The sequence below is a fragment of the Acinonyx jubatus genome, chromosome A1 (genome assembly GCF_027475565.1).
Source record: "Acinonyx jubatus isolate Ajub_Pintada_27869175 chromosome A1, VMU_Ajub_asm_v1.0, whole genome shotgun sequence".
Lineage (NCBI taxonomy): Eukaryota > Metazoa > Chordata > Mammalia > Carnivora > Felidae > Acinonyx > Acinonyx jubatus.
Window position 1 is genome coordinate 132,495,611 of NC_069380.1, and position 16,054 is coordinate 132,511,664.

The 16,054-nt window shown below is 40.4% G+C and overlaps 1 long non-coding RNA gene across 1 annotated transcript in view; it reads left to right on the forward strand.

Moving 5' to 3' along the window:
• Positions 1–3,070: 3,070 nt before the first annotated feature.
• LOC106976927 (uncharacterized) overlaps positions 3,071–16,054 on the forward strand; it is a 114,997-nt gene continuing 102,013 nt past the window's right edge. Inside the window, exons 1-2 of the long non-coding RNA XR_008298948.1 lie at positions 3,071–3,254; positions 11,781–12,447. This is a non-coding gene — a long non-coding RNA (uncharacterized LOC106976927). The remainder of the gene's footprint in view (positions 3,255–11,780; positions 12,448–16,054) is intronic.

Below are 16,054 nucleotides of genomic sequence, written 5' to 3' on the forward strand. Positions count from 1 at the left end.
CCATGCTGACAGTGTAGAGCCTGCTTGGGATTCTCTCTCCCTCTCTTTGCCCCTCCCTCTCTCACGTGCACATGCGCTCTCTCCCTCTTAAAATAAATAAACATTACGAAATATTTTTTTTTATGTTTAATCCCTATACCCAACCTGGGGTTCGAACTCACCCCTCAAGATCAAGAGCCACATGCTATACCTGCTGAGCCAACAGGTGCCCCTCAAGTGGACATTTTTTAAGTGTTTAATAGTCATTTTGTGATGGCAAGGAGAAGCTGATTTTCTCTTTTAAAATTGCATACCTATGTTTATATTAAAAAAATTAGAGTTTTCTGCATACTCTGAATGTAGTATAACATTTAGGTGTAGCTGAAATGGCCTTTTGCCTCATGTATTTTTTGTAGTGATAGGTACTAAGTATGGGAAAAACTACATGAATAGGTATAAACTTTTGTTCAAAATGTATTAAAAGTTGTTTCCTGACCTCCATGGTAGAAAAATTTCCCATTTCCCCTTACTTCTCTATTTCTCTTTTTTTTTTAAGATTTTTTTTTTTCTGAAGTAGTCAACTTCATAGAAGTCTTAGGTGAGTGCTTCAAATTGAGATAATAATGTGAGTCTCTTGTTACTGGTAAATAATACTACATGCTGCACCCCTATTTCCTGCGTTTCATTCGTCCCTCAGTGCTGATCATAGCTGTTTGGTCAGCTGGTCTCAAGATCTTACGGTCTGTGGGTGCCCCATCCATTTTGCTAGGGTGCACTGAAGGGAAAGGTGGTACTAGGTGGGATGCTTTTAAATATATACATTGGTGGGGGGTCAGGAATGGGTTTAGTTTGGCCAGTGTATGAATTTTACGTAGAAAGCTGAGTTCCCTGGCAACACATTGCCAGATGTGTTCCCCTGTTGCTTTAGCGTACCTATTTAATAAATCGATACCTGTAGAAGGTGTTTGGATGGCTCACTCCTTTGCGTAGATTTGGGTAGGGTTTAGGTTGCAATGCACAATCAGTTTGCTTTCGCTGTTATAGAGGATGTGAAAGCAAGTTTATTCAAGACAAACAAAAGGGCCGGTAAGCCTCAGAGAGGGACTTGCTGGTTTGTGGCAGAGAGACAAAGGAGAGACCAGAATGATTTTGTCCAGAGGCCAACAGGGTGAGCGCTGAAATGGTGGGTTTTGTAGGCTCATGACGGGCTAGGGGAGCAAGAGTCCAGTGTGGATTTATGGTGGTGGCTTGCAGCGTGAGAGAAAAGAGAAGAAGGAGAGAAGCACTACTCAGGTTTCAGACTTCTGGTCGTTCTGTGAAATGTTCATTTTACTGAAAAATTTTTAGTATTTTTCAAAAGTTTTTATTTTTTTTTGAGAGAGAGAGACAGACAGACAGGGCGGGGCAGAGTGTCGGTGTGGAGCTGGACACAGGGCTTGATCCCCTGAACTGTGAGATCATGACCTGAGCCGAAATCAAGAGCCAGAAGCTTAACTGACTGAGCCACCCAGGGGCCCGTTAGTGAAAAAATTTTTAAGTTGTTTTAAAAATACAGCCCTATTAAAGTGATAATGAAATAAATGCTTCTCTGTGAATTACTTAGAGGGCCACCACTATAAGCTTTGTGTGACTGAACATGCTTCCTTTTTCCAAATTGTCTCTGGTCCGAGGTAAACGTCCAACTTGTAGTACGTTTGTGGCAACCTTCCAGAGAATAGATTTCTCATGTGCTGGAACATGACATATCACTTTAACTTTCATTTTAGTGTTTCTGTCAATCCTGACTGAGTAGCATTGACTACTCATACATGCTGGGGAGGAGTAACCTCTGTGGATGTTGTTAAGTCTCATTAAAATGATTTGGTCAGCATTCGCGGAAGGAAGGATAAACATTAGTATGTCCAAGATTAGTTATGATCTTGAACATCCCTCAACCTCCCTGAGTCTTAGTTCCCTTCTTTTAAATGGTCACGGGGTGAGAGTGGTAATGGGGTGGGCCAGATGGTCTCTAAGACATCTTCCCTTTTTCAATGTCAGAGAACATGACACTAAGCTAGGATAGTATTTGGGACTGAGTTTGAACGTGCTAAAAGATAAACTGAGGCATATGTTTACTTGAGCAAACAGGGGCAGAGACACAGGCCAGAGTAGTCAGGAGCCAGGGGCAAGCCATTCATAGAGAAGACTTGGAAGCCAGCAAAGAAATGATTTTATTGGTTGTAGCTTAAGCCGTTGCCTTGTTTGGGAAGCCTAGTTGGCTGTGATTGCTGTCCTTAGGTTTCAGTTTCTTAACCGTGAGGCATTTGCAGGCTTAGGTGTTTGGGTTTCCTCGCTAGGCTACTAAGGCATTAAAGCCACCTCAGTCTCCTGGCTTCCTTGTTTAATTAATTTAACAAATGTGACCAGAATAAGAAGGCAGCTGAGTGGCGCCTGGGTGGCTCAGTTGGTTGAGTGTCTGACTCTTGATTTCGGTTCAGGTCATGATCCCAGGGCCATGGGTTCTGTGCTAAGCATGGAGACTGCTTGGGATTCTCTCTCTCTCTTTCTCTCTCTCTGCCCACTCCCCTACTTGCACACACACTGCATAAAGTTCTTGGGTCAGAGTTATTGTTTGTTTGGTTTGTGTTAAGAGAGCTAGGCCATTTGTAGTACTGTCTCAAAAACTCGTCTCTCTTTTTTTTTTTAATGGTTATTTTTGAGAGAGGGTGGGGGGAGGGGCAGAGAGAGAGAGAGGGACAGAGGATCTGAAGCAGACTCTGTGCTGACAGCGGAGGGCCCCATGTGGGGCTCAAACTCAAAACCCTGAGGTCATCACTCGAGCCGAAGTTGGATGGTCAACTGACTGAGCCACCCAGATGCCTCTCAAAAAACTCTTCTGGATTTCAAGAAGATAATTATTTGTCACTTACATGTTGAAAACCTCTTATATCTAGGATATACATTTGTAGTGCTAAATACAGTAGAACTGCTAAGAGAACACAGGGAGACTTTGTATTGTCCACACATAAGGTATTTTATTCTTGTTTTGTAGAATTTAGGAGATGGGGTTACTACTTGAAATGATTTCACTCTGTTGTGTTGCTCTGTGTTGTAGGATGCTGCTGCTCTCCAGGATCTGGCATCCAGGACCCACGAACAGGATGTGTCTTTCCTGCAGTGATCCCACTCTTCAGCCCCTGCAGGAAGTGAAAGTTTTGCAGAGAACTTCTTAAAGAATATTGTGGGCCCCAGTTGTTCCAGTTTTACCTCTTCTCCTGGTCTTTTTGGAGCAGTCTGTAAGCACCGCCTCACTGTTGGACAGTGGGCCATCATGGGGGGGCTCCTCTGTGACACCGCCCGGACTTCCCTTTCCCTGGCCAGGGTCCCACCTCTCAAGTCAGCATATTAATGTTCTCCGCAGAAAGGGTGTCATCCATTGCTCTTCTATCAGATACATAATGAATTCCTTCATTGCCTGTCTGAAGTTTTAATTTGGCAGTCCAGCTTTCTCTCTGTGTGGTTCCCCTGGGCACCTTTGCTTTGGAACACGGCTGCACTTACCGAAGGTCATAAGGTCTAGCCTGTGAACTCTGATTTCCTGATACTTAGCTACCAGGTCCCGCAAAACTTCATTCCTTGTGGGTACATCAAAATGGTTTCCCATAATATTCCAATATTATCCTTTCTTTCTTTCTTTCTTTCTTTCTTTCTTTCTTTCTTTCTTTCTTTCTTTCTTTCTTTCTTCCTTCCTTCCTTCCTTCCTTCCTTCCTTCCTTCCTTCCTTCCTTCCTTCCCTTTCTTCCTTTCCCTTTCTTTCTTTCTTTCTTCCTTTCTTCCTTCCTTCCTTCCTTCCTTCCTTCCTTCCTTCCTTCCTTCCTTTCCTTCCTTCCTTTCCTTTTCTTTCTTTCTTTCTTCCTTTCTTTCTTCCTTCCTTCCTTTCTTTCTTTCTTTCTTTCTTTCTTTCTTTCTTCTTTCTTTCTTTCTCTTTCTTTCTTTCTTTCTTTCTTCTTTCTTTCTTTCTTTTCTTTCTTTCTTTCTTTCTTTCTTTCTTTCTTCCTTCCTTCCTTCCTTCCTTCCTTCCTTCCTTCCTTCCTTCCTTCCCTTTCTTCCTTTCCCTTTCTTTCTTTCTTTCTTCCTTTCTTCCTTCCTTCCTTCCTTCCTTCCTTCCTTCCTTCCTTCCTTCCTTTCCTTCCTTCCTTTCCTTTTCTTTCTTTCTTTCTTCCTTTCTTTCTTCCTTCCTTCCTTCCTTCCTTTCTTTCTTTCTTTCTTTCTTCTTTCTTTCTTTCTCTTTCTTTCTTTCTTTCTTCTTTCTTTCTTTCTTTCTTTCTTTCTTTCTTTCTTTCTTTCTTTCTTTCTTTCTTTCTTTCTTTCTTTCTTTCTATCTTTCCCGTCCTTCCTTCCTTCCTTCCTTCCTTCCTTCCTTCCTTCCTTTCCTTTTCTTTCTTTCCTTTCCTTTTCTCTCTCTCTCTCTCTCTCTCTCTCTCTCTCTCTCTCTCTCTCTTTCTTTCCCTTGGTTGATCTTGCTATGGCCACAAAAATATATATATTTTTTTCTTGTCCAGGGTCTGTTTTCTAGCTCAGTGTCTGCTCCTGTTTTGGCTGGACAGTTGGCTAGTTTTAGTTTGTTAGGGATCTACTTCACACTGCTATCAGGATTACAATAGCTAATGATAACTAAGAGGTAATGATAAGGTATTTTTTAAACATCCTTGTGGACAAGACGTTGTGTTATGCACTTTCCATAGATCATCTCCAGTCTTCCGTGCTGGGTAGGTATTATTCACCGATTTTGCTGTGATGAGGTAGAGGTTCCCAAAGGTGACATGCCTTGTCCAGGGCCACACAACTATCAGTGGCTGACCGGGAATTTGGAACCAGCTGATTGTCAAACTTGTGACCTTTTTGCTATACCATGCTGTCTCTTCGCAGGGACTTGAGGGTTTCTATTGCGTTGTTAGATATGATGTCTCTTGTCACTAGCTTTTTTCCTGTCCTTCCCATCTCACTCATTTGTTCCTCATGTCCTCTCCATTCCCTCTGTCAGAACATACTCCTCCTAATTTAAACCTCCATCAAACCCATAGCTCCCCTTCAAAGCTATTACTCACTAACCATTACCTGACTTTGGATAACCTGTCCTATTGCAGGTGTTCTGGTTATCACAAGTCTCTAGATGAGACCTGAGAGCACAACTTCATCCTTAAAGATAGTACAGTTAATTAATAAACACTTATTAACTTAAAAATTTTTTAATTCGAGTGTAGTTAACATACAGTGTTGTATTAGTTTCAGCTACATAACATAGTACAACTTTTCTATACATTGCTCAGTGCTCATCAGGGTAAGTGTGCTCTTAATCCCCTTCACCTCTTTCACCCATCCCCCACCCACCTCCCCTCTGGCAGCCGCGAGTTTGTTCTCTGTAGTTAAGAGTCTGGTTTTTGGTTGGTCTGTTTTTTCTTTGTTTATTTTGTTTCTAAAATTGCACCTATGAGTGAAATCATATGGCATTTGTCTTTCTCTGACTGACGTATTTCCCTTAGCCTTTTACTCTCTAGATATATCCATGTTGCTGCATATCTTAAGATTTAGTCTTTTTAATGGCTTAGTAATATTCCATTGTATATATATATATACATCGCATTTTTTTTTACATATAAATATTTTTTATAATTTAACTTTATTTTTTATTTTTAAAATTTACATCCGAATTAGTTAGTATATAGTGAAACAATGATTTCAGGAGTAGATTCCTTAATGCCCCTTACCCATTTAGCCCATCCCCCCTCCCACAACCCCTCCAGCCATCCTCAGTTTGTTCTCCATATTTATGAGTCTCTTTTGATTTGTCCCCCTCCCTGTTTTTATATTATTTTTGTTTCCCTTCCCTTATGTTCATCTGTTTTGTCTCTTAAAGTCCTCATATGAGTGAAGTCATATGATTTTTGTCTTTCTCTCACTGACCAATTTCACTTAGCATAATAACCTCCAGTTACATCCATGTAGTTGCAAATGGCAAGATTTCATTCTTTTTGATTGCCGAGTAATACTCCATTGTATATATATACCACATCTTCTTTATCCATTCATCCATAGATGGACATCTGGGCTCTTTCCACACTTTGGCTATTGTTGATAGTGCTGCTGTGAACATGGGGGTGCATGTGTCCCTTCAAAACAGCATACTTGTATCCCTTGGATAAATACCTAGTAGTGCAATTGCTGGGTCATAGGGTAGTTCTATTTTTAGTTTTTTGAGGAATCTCCATACTGTTTTCCAGAGTGGCTGCACCAGCTTGCATTCCCACGAACAATGCAAAAGACATCCTCTTTCTCTACATCCTCGCCAACATCTCTTGTTGCCTGAGTTGTTAATGTTAGCCATTCTGACAGGTGTAAGGTGGTATCTCAATGTGGTTTTGATTTGTATTTCCCTGATGATGAGTGATGTGGAGGGAGCATTGTTTCATGTGTCGGTTGGCCATCTGGATGTCTTCTTTGGAGAAGTGTCTACTCATGTCTTTTGCCCATTTCTTCACTGGACTATTTGTTTTTTGGGTGTTGAGTTTGATATCCAAACCAGATAAAGGGTTTGGATACTAACCCTTTATTTGATATATTGTTTGCAAATATCTTTTCCCATTCTGTCAGTTGCCTTTTATTTTTGCTGATTGTTTCCTTCTCTGTGCAGAAGCTTTTTATTTTGATGAGGTCCCAGTAGTTCATTTTTGCTTTTGTTTCCCTTGCCTCCGGAGACATGTTGAGTAAGAAATTGCTGTGGGCAAGATCAAAGAGGTTTTTGACGACGGCTTTCTCCTTGAGGATTTTGACGGCTTCCTGTCTTACACTGAGGTCTTTCATCCACTTTGAGTTTATTTTTGTGAATGGTGTAAGAAAGTGATCCAGGTTCATTCTTCTGCATGTTGCTGTCCAGTTTTCCCAGCACCACTTGCTGAAGAGACTGTCTTTATTCCATTGGGTATTCTTTCCTGCTTTGTCAAAGATTAGTTGCCTATACGTTTGTGGGTCCATTTCTGGGTTCTCTATTCTGTTCCATTGGTCTGAGTGTCTGTTCTTGTGCCAGTACCATACTGTCTTGATGATTACAGCTTTGTAGTATAGCTTGAAGTCTGGGATTGTGATGCCTCCTGCTTTGGTTTTCTTTTTCAAGATCGCTTTGGCTATTCGGGGTCTTTTCTGGTTCCATACAAATTTTAGGATTATTTTTTCTAGCTCTGTGAAGAATGCTGGTGTTACTTTGATAGGGATCGCGTTCAATATGTAGATTGCTTTGGGTAGTATAGACATTTTAACAATATTTGTTCTTCCTATCCAGGAGCATGGACTCTTTTTCCATTTCTTTATGTCTTCTTCAATTTCTTTCATAAGCTTTCTATAGTTTTCAGTGTATAGATTTTTCACCTCTTTGGTTAGATTTATTCCTAGGTATTTTATGGTTTTTTGTGCAGCTGTAAATGGGATAGATTCCTTGATTTCTCTGTCGCTTCATTGTTGGTGTATAGGAATGCAACCGATTTCTGTGCATTGGTTTTATATCCTGCAATTTTGCTGAATTCATGAATCAGTTCTAGCAGTTTTTTGGTGGAATCTTTTGGGTTTTCCATATAGAGTATCATGTCATCTGCGAAGAGTGAATGTTTGACCTCCTCCTGGCTGATTTGGATGCTTTTTATTTCTTTGTGTTATCTGATTACAGAGGCTAAGACTTCCAATACTATGTTGAATAACAGTGGCGAGAGTGGACATCCCTGTCTTGTTCCTGACCTTAGGGGGAGAGCTCTCGGTTTTTCCGCATTGAGGATATTAGTATTGGGTCACTCGTATATGGCTTTTATCATCTCAAGGTATGATCCTCTATCCCTACTTTCTTGAGGGTTTTTATCAAGAAAGGATGCTGTATTTTATAAAATGCTTTCTCTGCATCTATTGAGAGGATCATATGGTTCTTGTCCTTTCTTTTATTGATGTGATGAATCACGTTAATTGTTTTGTGGATATTGAACCACCCTGCATCCCAGGTACAAATCCCACTTGGTCATGGTGAATATTTTTTTAAATGTATTGTTGGATCCGGTTGGCTAATATCTTGTTGAGGATTTTTGCATCCATGTTCATCAGGGAAATTGGTCTATAGTTCTCCTTTTTAGTGGGGTTTCTGTCTGGTTTTGGAATCAGGGTAATGCTGGCTTCATAGAAAGAGCTTGGAAGTTTTCCTTCCATTTCTATTTTTTGGAACAGTTTCAAGAAAATAGGTGTTAACTCTTCCTTAAATGTTTGGTAGAATTCCCCTGGAAAGCCATCTGGCCCTGGACGCTTGTTTTTTGCCAGATTTTTGATTACTAATTCGATTTCCTTACTGGTTATGGGTCTGTTCAAATTTTCTATTTCTTCCTGTTTCAGATTTGGTAGTGTATATGTTTCTAGGAATTTGTCCATTTCTTCCAGATTGCCCATTTTATTGGCATATAATTGCTCATAATATTCTCTTTTTATTGTTTTTATTTCTGTTGTGTTGGTTGTGATTTCTCCTCTTTCTTTCTTGATTTTACTTATTTGGGTTCTTTCCTTTTTCTTCTTGATCAAACTGGCTAGTGGTTTATCAATTTTGTTAATTCTTTCAAAGAACCAGCTTCTGGTTTCATTGATCTGTTCTGCTGTTTTTTTGGTTTCGATAGCATTAATTTCTGCTCTAATGTTTATTATTTCCTGACTTCTGCTGTTTTGGGGTTTGTTTTTACTGTTCTTTTTCCAGCTCCTTAAGGCGTTGGTTACGTTGTGTATCTGAGATCTTTCTTCCTTCTTTAGGAAGGCCTGGATTGCTATATACACAGCCTTTGCTGCGTCCCAGAGGTTTTGGGTTGTGGTGCTATCATTTTCATTGACTTCCATATACTTTTCAATTTCTTCTTTAACTGATTGGTTAGCCCATTCATTCCTTAGTAGAATGTTCTTCAGTATCCAAGTATTTGTTACCTTTCCAAATTTTTTCTTGTGGTTGATTTTGAATTTCATAGCATCGTGGTCTGAAAATATGCACGGTATGATCTCGATCTTTTTGTACTTACTTACTTACTTACGATTTGTGTCCTAGTATATGGTCTATACTGGAGAATGTTCCATGTGCACTGGAGAAGAATGTATATTCTGCTGCTTTAGGATGAAATGTTCTGAATATATCTGTTAAGTCCATCTGGTCCAATGTGTCATTCAAAGCCATTGTTTCCTTGTTGATTTTTTGATTAGATGATCTGTCCATTGCTGTGAGTGGGGTGTTGAAGTCTCCTACTATTATGGTATTACTATCGATGAGTTTCTTGATGTTTGTGATTAATTGATTTATATATTTGGGTGCTCCCACATTTGGTACATAAATGTTTACAATTGTTAGGTCTTCTTGGTCTATAGAACCCTTGATTATGATAATAATGCCCTTCTGCATCTCTTGATACAGTCTTTACTTTAAAGTCTAGATTGTCTGATATCAGTATGGCTACTCCGGCTTTCTTTTGTTGACCATTAGCATGATAGATGGTTCTCCATCCCCTTATTTCCCATCTGTAGGTGTCTTTAGGTCTAAAGTGGGTCTCTTGTAAACAGCATATGGATGGGTCTTGTTTTCTTATCTATTCTGTTACCCTGTGTCTTTTAATTGGAGCATTGAGTCCATTTACATTTAGAGTGAGTACTGAAAGATATGAATTTATTGCCATTATGATGCTTGTAGAATTGGAGTTTCTGGTGGTGTTCTCTGGTTCTTTCTAATCTTTTGTTGCTTTGGGTATACACACACACACACACACACACACATTACATAGATATATACATACACACACACACACACACACACACACACACACATACATATATACATATATAAATTTTCTTCTTTTTTCCCCTCAGAGAGTCCCTCTTAATATTTCTTGCAGGGCTGTTTTAGGGGTCACAAACTCCTTTAATTTTTGTTTGCCTGGGAAACTTTTTCTCTCTCCTTCTATTTTGAATGACAGCCTTGCTGGATAAAGAATTCTTGGCTGCATATTTTTCTGATTCAGCACACTGAATATATCCCACCACTCCTTTCTGGCTGCCAAGTTTCTGTGGATAGGTCTGCTGCAAACCTGATCTGTCTTCCCTTGTAGGTTAGGGACTTTTTTTCCCTTGCTGCTTTCAGGATTCTCTCCTTGCCTGAGTATTTTGTGAATTTGACTATGATATGCCTTGTTTATGGTCGGTTTTTGTTGAATCTAATTGCAGTCCTCTGTGCTTCCTGGATTTTGATGTCTGTGTCTTTCCCCAGGTTAGGTAAGTTTTCTGCCATGATTTCCTCACATAACCCTTCTACCCCCATTTCTCTCTCTTCCTCTTCTGGGACCCCTATGATTCTCATGTTGTTCCTTTTTAATGGGTCACTGATTTCTCTAATTCTTAAATCATGCTCTTTTGCCTTAACCTCCCTCTTTTTCTCTGCTTCGTTACTCTCTATAAGTTTGTCCTCTATATTGCTGATTCTCTATTCTGCCTCGTCCATCCTTGCTGCTGCTGCATCCATCCGTGAATGCAGCTCAGTTATAACATTTTTAATTTCATTCTGGCTATTTTTTACTTCTTTTATCTCTGCAGAAAGGGATTCTAATCTATTTTCGACTCCAGCTAGTATTCTTATTATTGTGATTCTAAATTTTGGTTCAGACATCTTGCTTGTGTCTGTGTTGGTTAAATCCCTGGCTGTTGTTTCTTCGTGCTCTTTCTTTTGGGGTGAATTCCTTCGTTTTGTCATTTTGAAGGGAGAAAAGGAATTAATGAGGTAGAAAAATTGAAAATAAAAAAAATTAAAAAATATTAAAATTAAAAATTAAAAACACACCCACACAAAAATCAAATAGATGATGCTAGATCCTAGGTGTGTTTTGGTCTGTGTGTAGAAAGTGGTTTGACAGATTAGAGAAACAAACAAACAAAAAAGGGGGGGGAAGAAAAAAAAAAGGAAATCATTTGAGAATTTGAAAAAATGAATACACTAAAGTAGACTAAAATACACAAAAGTAGAGAATATAGTAGAAAAAATTATAGAAAAATATTTTTAATAAAAATTAAAAAGAAATATGAATTTTTCCATTTTCTGTATGTAAGAAAAAAGAAAAGAAATGAAAAAGAGAAAAAAGATTAAAAAAGAAAAGACAAAAAAAGAAATCATTTGAAAATTTGAAAAAGTGAATACACTGTAGTAGGCTGAAATAAAATGATGGGAGTAAGATAGAATTTGAAAAAATTTACATAAAAGCAAAAAATATAGTAATAAAAATTAAATAAAAATATTTTTAAAATAAGTTGAAAGTAAAAATGAAGTTTTTCTCTTTCTGCATTCAAGAAAAAGAAATGAAAAGGAGAGAAAAAGGGAAAGAAAGAAAAAAGGGAATTGTTTGAAAATTTGAAAAGGTGAGTACACTGAGACTAAAATAAAATGATGGAAGTAAAGTAGAATATGAAAAAAATTACACAAAAGTAGAAAATACAGTAATAAAAATTAAAGACATATTTTTAATAAAAATTGAAAATAAAAATGAGTTTTTTCTCTTTCTGTATTCAAGAAAAAGAAAAGAATTGTAAAAGAGAAAAAGGAAAAAGAGGAAAACAAAAATTGAATAGATGAACCTAACAGATTGCTTCTTTTTCCCCTAGAGGTTAGTCCAGGTAGCTCTTTATAGTCCATAAATTAAGCCTGCGGTGAGGTTTGTGTTCTTGAAGAGCTTAAGTTGGCCTAGTTGGGCAGGGCTCGGTGTAACAGTGCCGCTCTCCCCTAGATGGCGCTGCTAGCCTACTGGGGTGGATTGTTGCGATGCTCCTCGGTGCGCATGCGCATGCACGGGAGCGGTGAAAAATGGCGTCACCCAGTCACTCCGTTTGTTCTCCTGGATCAGCAATCATGCACCAGTCCTACGTCTTCAGCTCTCATCCACTCCCCGGTTTTCCATTCTCCGTGACCAGGCCCCAGGCAGTACCTCCCTCCCAAGTTTTGTCTCCGATGCAGCTGTTTTCCCTGGCCCCTTACTTCCGAAGGACTGCGGCTTTGACCCGCTCCGCCCCTCTGCGGGAGGGTCTCACGGAGCAATGGCCGAATGTCGGCTGCACCCAGGAGCCCCCGCTGGACCCTGCTTTTGCCGGTGCCCCGAGACTGTGACCAGGTGCCAGCCCACCCCCCCCAAAAAATCGCAAGACATTGTAGCCTCAGCATTTCAGGGACCATGAAAAATTGCAACCCACATCTGGCACCAGGCTTCACCCTCAACAACCTTGCCCCAGCACCAGCGAATGTGGCTGCCTTGCGGGGTCTGCTGGGACCAGGTGGCTTCAACAGTCTCTACCAAATGTCCTTCCTGCAGTGGAACCACTTTTCCCCGTGTGGCCCAAGAACCTCCCGGATCCCACTCTGTTCCTGGGGATTCACCTTTCCCGCCAGAGCACCGGCAGGTATCGAGCTGCGGAGTTGCAGCCTTCGTGCTCCCCTTGTTTATAGTCTTAATGGAATTTAAACCCTCTCCTTTCTCCTTTCTCCCTTTTTAGTTTAGTCCCTGCGGCTGTTTCCAATTTTCCACTTTCTCTCCAGCTGCTTTTGGGGAGGGGTGCTTTTCCCGTATGCTACCCCCCCCTCCAGTCTTTGTCCTCTCTCTGCCCACAAAAGGGGTTTCCTAACTTTCGGGGCTTCTTGCTCCCCAAGTTCAGCATTTCGTGTCGCCTACCTGCTGAATTCTGTGGTTCAGGTTGTGCAGATTGTTGTGTTAATCTTCCAGTTGGTTTTCTAGGTGTGTAGGATGGTTTAGTGTTGGTCTGGCTGTATTTCATGGGCGCGAGACCCACAAAAAGCTTCCATGCTGTTCCACCATCTTCCCACATCTTCTTTATCCATTCGTTTATCACTGGACACCTGGGCTGCTTTCCTAATTTGTGTATTGTAAATAATGCTGCAGTAAACTTGGGGTGCATATATCTTTTTGACTTAGTGTTTTTGTATTCTTTGGGTAAATACCCAGTAATGGAATTACTGGATTATATGATAATTCTGTTTTTAAGTTTTTGAGAAACCTCCATCCTATTTTCCCCAGGGGCTACTCAACTTTGCATTCCCACCGACAGTGCAAGAGCGACTTTTTTTTTCCCTCCACATCCTCACCAACACTTCCTCTTTCTTGTGTCTTTGAAAACACTAACTTTTAAAAACAGGGAGTTATTATGGCTTTTAATAATTTGTATCTAATTCCCAAAATATACCAGGCAGCTTAAAATAGCGTATGTAACACTGTGCTATATCTCTTGCGAACATTAATATGTTCCCCATTATAAAAACCTGTGAGATAAGGATTATTACTCTTTTCCAAGTTCACATAATGAGAAAGGAGCAGGTTCAAATTAATGCCTTTTTTTTTCTCAGATACCCAAGCCTTTTCCACCACACCTACCTACCTCCTTACTGAATTGTTTATAATATTAATTTCCATATATCTCTGTTATATTAGTGTTTGGAGATAAGCATTATCATTTGAATTTGTCTGAGTTTCCTGGTAGAAGAGAAACATGGAAAGGTAGGTAGGTAGATAGATATGGAGAGATTGGCACAGACTGAGAGGTGAATAGCTTATGTTAATACATATTTTTATGTATTTAAGCAAACATTTTCAGTGGTAAATTTGATGAGTTTTCCACTAAAAAAGTCAAATTGGGATAAAGTGAAAAATATTTGAAGTCACCGTAATTGAATTCCAAAATGTTTTAAAATATCTTGAAGGTGGATTAATTAAAGCACTGAATCCAATCCCCCCACCTCTGCTTCCTTTATGGACAGGTCTTGTGATTCTGAAGGTGATCTCACTCATTGAAGAAAAACTTATTGATCAAAAGGCCCTTCTATGTGTATACAATACAGTAATCCATCTCTCTCTTCCATGCTCAATGTTGGTGTATTTTTTGTCTACACCTCTGGATTATAAACTCCTTGGGAGTGAAGACTCTTCTTGTTCTCTCCTATCTTTTTGGGAAACTGATCAGGGTCAGGCCCATCGTGTGCTCACTGATTCATGCCAGACAATCAGACGTGCTTTCAGGCCATGAGAGGAGACGTCCATGAGTAAACGGGGGGAAAAAAGAAGACAACATGGGTGCCTGGTGGGAGAGGCTGGTTGTGTAAGAGGGTAACCAGCTCTGTATCCTCACTGTCTGCTTACAGGACCTCTTGTTTATTACCTAAGTTCAAACTTTGCTGGAGATGCCAGCACCTAATGTCATTACCCTTCCCCTCCAGTACAGACTAGGGACACAGGTGGGGTTATATGGCATCAGCGATCTGCCTGATATCAGATTGGGGTGGATGTGCAAGCAGACGTTTGTTTTTGAATGACCAGACAGGCTGTCTCCTGAGATCTGACCAAAACTGGAACTTGGAGGAGATTCAGCTGGCTTTGGTTCAAACCAGACAAACTAAAACAATGCTAACAGCCAGGGAAGGAGTCTCAAGACCCCGCCGGAAATGCCTACTCACCTTCAGCCTGAAGTCCATAAAGTATAAACACGAGTATGTGAGCAGCCTTTGAGTCCTTGTGCCCTCCGTCACTGCATAGAACCATGCAGAACTGTTCTTCTATGGGGTAGAATGATGGCTGCAAATTTATAAATAATAACATTAAGTGGTATTGCAGCTAAGTGAACATGTGGTAGATAGAAATGACAGAAGCAGGGGCACCTGGGTGGCCCAGTAGGTTGAGTGTCTGGCTTTGGCTCAGGTCATGGTCTCACAGGTTCCTGAGTTTGAGCCCCCTGTCCGACTCGGCTGGGTGCTGTCAGCAGGGAGCCTGCTGCTTCTCCTCTGTCCCCCTCTCTTTCTGCCCCTCCCTGCTGGTGCTGTCAAAAATAAATAAACATTTTTTAAAAATGAGAGAAGCATATTCACAATATAGAAGATTCTTAGGTTGTGGAAAATTAGTCTAAAATTAGAGAAATCCTAACACTGCCATTTATTGTCTATTGACCCTGACCATAATGTTAGGTACATATAATTGTGTGGACTCAGGTGGGTGAAAAAGATAATATCTCTAAGACGGAAATAAAATGGAGTGGAGAACTGGCAAGGATGTTGTCCATATTTGTTAACACTTTGGAAGCAGGTGGTCTGCTAGGTCTAGTGACAAGCCACTATGGTGCCTTTGGACTTGATGCCTCATCCCATGTGCTTTAGACAATCCTCCTTTTGGGTTACAGCATAAAAGTTAGCTTGAAGCGTAGCTGCCAGGCCCATTTCATGGCTTTCTGTCTCTCTGACACACACACACACACACACACACACACACACACACACACACACACACAATTTCATATTTGTATGAGGGAGGGCACGATGGAGCATCCAATGTGGCTTAGCTTTCAGGACTGTAAATGAGAGCCTCTTTGTCAGTGAAAAGCAAACAAAACAAACTGGCCTGGGGTCAGCATGCTCTGGAATGCAGAATTGTTTGTCGCCAGTCAAACAGCCGCCTGATGTTGGGTTTACATAATGTTTCAGCAGACCGAAACAATGAGGACATTTACCATTAACTCTTGGCCTGAGCCATAAAATCAGAATGGGGAAGATCAGGGTCATTAGCTCTGATTCTTGAGACCCTGAAAACATAGCTCTGCCCAGGTCAAAACAGCTACTTACAACAAGTCATACAAATTTATTTAACACCTAGTATTATGCCAAAGACTGTCTGGATAGGACGATGCAAAGGCCCAAGCCCTTTTGTGGGGTCGGATTTCCAGGCCTGCGCTGAGATCTAACTAGCAGGTAGAGAAACTAGTAATGGTGGGTGTCATTGTTAACATGATTTTCTATTTAGACAAAATGCCCTGGGTGAGTATAAACAGAAGAGAGTGTTCAAGTTCACCTATGGAGTCAGAAAAATTTCCAAGAGGTGGTAGCATTTGAGATGAAGGGTAGACATTTGCTGGGACCACAAACTGGTGGTGATGGGTGGGTACAGAGGTGCATGCTGGACACCAGGATAAATAAGGGCATGGTGTGAAGAGCATGGATATTCCAGAAACTACT